Below are 3,472 nucleotides of genomic sequence, written 5' to 3' on the forward strand. Positions count from 1 at the left end.
ATGTACTACATTCTATGTCGTTGTACTTGAATCAATATATTTGTGCTAGATATGCTCACAGGCACGTAGTACATTCTATGTCCTTGTACTTTAGCCAAGATATTTATGCTATTACTTTTCTAAGTCCTTTTGCAGGCAACTTACTGTCCTTTCCTTATTTGGACTCTTTTCCTTTTATTCTCCATTGCCTTTACCTATTCAAGGAAGTTTTTAGTTATTATCAATCAGGTTCAGTTTTAGATTGTGAAGTCTGGCTCCAACAAATGGAGATCAGACACAGAAGTAAGGACAACCCCAAATGCTTAAAGGATAAAGATGTCCGCTTTTCCTTTGTTCATTGTACTCTCATAGCCAGACTGCTAGCAAGTGTGCCCTTTCTGCAGAAAGTAAAATTTCTTTGCTGAGAGAGCCTTTGTCTCAGTGCTGATTTTTCTTTGCAACATCAAGCATCTGTTTCCAATATCCCACTTGTTTACATTTTTGTTGCCTGTGCTTTTGATGTCATAATAATAAAAAAAAAATCATTGCTACGACCCATGCCAAGAAACTCTTCCTATGTGTTGAGTTTTATGGTTTCAGGTTTTATGCTTGGGTTTTTAACACATTTTGGGTTGTGTTTTCTCATGTGTGTATGGCATAAGATAAGGGTGCACTTTCATTCCTTTATATGTGCATATCCAGTTTTCCTTGCTCTATTTAATGAAAAGACTATTGTTTCCCCATGGCGTCATCTTGGTACCCTTATCAAAAGTTAGTTGAACATATATGCTGGGTTTACTGCTAGGTTTTCTATTCTGTTCCATTGATCTATGTGTCTGTTCATGCTAGTGCCATAATGTTGTGATTGAAATAGCTTTGTAGTAGATTTTAAAATCAGGTAGTGTGATACCTCTAGCTTTATTCTTTTTGCTCAGGGTTTCTTTGGCTGTTTGGGGTCTTCATGGCTCCCTATGAATTTTACAGTTTCTATTTTTGTGAAAAAGATATTGTAGTTCTTATAGGAATACAAATTAAAAGTCCAAGTCCTATCTAATTCCATGAAAATTGCATTGAATCTATAGATTGTTTTGGGTGGTACAGGCCTCTTAACTGTTTTTCCAATCTGTGAAAAATATTCTATTTATTTGTGTCTTCAATTTTTTTCCTTTTTGAGACAGGGTCTTGCTCTGTTGCCCAGGCTGGAGGGTAGTGAAACAATCATGATTTACTGAAGCCTCCAACTCCTGGGCTTAAGCAGGTGTGGCTACAGGCATGCACCATCACACCTGGCTAGTGGTTTTTATTTAATTTTCGTCTGGTAGAAACACGTATCACTGTGTTTCCCAGGCTGGTCTCAAACTTCTGGCTTCAGGCAATCCTCCCACTTCAGCCTCCAAAAGTCGTGGGATTACAGGCATGAGTCACCATGCCTGGCTTCTTTCAATGTTTTATAGTTGTCTCTGTACAGACCTTTGACCTTTGGTTTAATATAGTCCCAACTATTTTTTAATGCTATTGTAAATGGGATTGTCTTGATTTCTTTTTTTTTTTTTTTTGTCCTCTTTATTATTATTATTATCATTATACTTTAAGTTCTGGGGTACATGTGCAGAATGTGCAGGTTTGTTTCATAGGTATACACATGCCATGGTGGTTTGCTGCACCCATCACCCCGTCATCTACATTTGGTATTTCTCCTAATGCTATCCCTCCTCTATCCTCCCACCCCCTGCTATCCCTCCTCTTTCTCCCCACTGCATGACAGTCCCCTGTGTGTGATGTTCCCCTTCCTGTGTCCAGGTGTTCTTGTTGTCCAACACCCACTTATAAGTGAGAACATATGGTTCTTGGCTTTCTGTTTTTGTGTCAGTTTGCTTAGAATGATGGTTTCTAGCTTCATCCATCTCCCTGCAAAGGACATGAACTCATCCTTTTTTATGGCTGTGTAGTATCCCGTGGTATATACGTGCCACATTTTCTTTATCCAATCTATCAATGATGGGCATTTGGGTTGGATCCAAGTCTTTGCTATTGTAAACAGTGCCACAATAAATATACGTGTGCATGTGTCTTTATAATAGAATGATTTATAATCCTTTGGGTATATACCCAGTAATGGGATTGCTGGGTCAAATGGTATTTCTAGTTCTAGATCCTTGAGTAACCACCACACTGTCTTCCACTATGGTTGAACTAAATTACACTCCCATCAACAGTATAAAAGCATTCTTATTTCTCCACATCCTCTCCAGCATCTGTTGTCTCCTGATTTTTTAATGATTAACATTCTAACTGGCGTGAGATGGTATCTCAATGCGGTTTTGGTTTGCATTTCTCTAATGACCAGTGATGATGAGCTTCTTTTCATATGTTTCTTGGCCACATAAATGTCTTCTTTCAAAGTGTCTGTTCATATCCTTCACCCACTTTTTGATGCAGTTGTTTTTTTCTTGTAAATTTGTATACATTCTTTGTAGATTCTGGATATTAGTCCTTAGGCAGATGGGTAGATTGCAAAAATCTTTTCCCATTCTGTCGGTTGCTGGTTCACTCTAATGATAGTTTCTTTTGCTGTGCAGAAACTCTTAAGTTTAATTATATCCCATTTGTCTATTTTGGCTTTTGTTGCCATTGCTTTTAGTGTTTTAGTCATGAAGTCCTTGTCTATGCCTATATCCAGAATGATATTGCCTAGGTTTTCTTCTAGGGTTTTTATGGTGTTAGGTGTTATGTTTAAATCTTTAATCCATCTGAAGTTAGTTTTTGTATAAGGTGTGAGGAACGGATCCAGTTTTAGCTTTCTGCGTATGGCTAGCCAGTTTTCCCAACACCATTTATTAAACGGGGAATCATTTCCCCATTGCTTGTTTTTGTCAGATTTGTCAAAGATCAAATGGTTGTAGATGTGTGGCATTGCCTTCAAGGCTTCTGTTCTGTTCCATTAGTCTATATCTCTGTTTTGGTGCCAGTACCATGCTGTTTTGATTACTGTAGCCTTGTAGTATAGCTTGAAGTCAGGTAGCGTGATGCCTCCAGCTTTGTTTTTTTTTTTTTTTTTTTTTTTTTTTTTTCTTTTTCTTTTTTTCTTTTTTTTTTTGCTTAGGATTGTCTTGATTATGTGGGATCCTTTTTGGTTCCATATGAAATTCAAGGTGACTTTTTCCAATTCTGTGAAGAAAGTCAATTGTAGCTTGATGGGGATAGCATTGAATCTATAAATTAATTTTGGCAGTATGGCCATTTTCACGATATTGAATGTTCCTAACCATGAGCATGGAATGTTTCTCCATCTGTTTGTGTCCTCTCTTATTTCCTTGAGCAGTGGTTTGTGGTTCTCCTTGAAGAGGTCCTTCACATCCCTTGTTAGTTGTATTCCTAGGTATTTTACTCTCTTTGTAGCAATTGTGAATGGGAGTTCACTCATGATTTGGCTCTCTTGTTTGTCTGTTACTGGTGTATAGCAATGCTTGTGATTTTTGCACATTGATTTTTG

This window comes from Sapajus apella, unplaced genomic scaffold, assembly GCF_009761245.1.
Source record: "Sapajus apella isolate SASKATOON/1434 unplaced genomic scaffold, GSC_monkey_1.0 scaffold17, whole genome shotgun sequence".
In the NCBI taxonomy this organism is placed as follows: domain Eukaryota; kingdom Metazoa; phylum Chordata; class Mammalia; order Primates; family Cebidae; genus Sapajus; species Sapajus apella.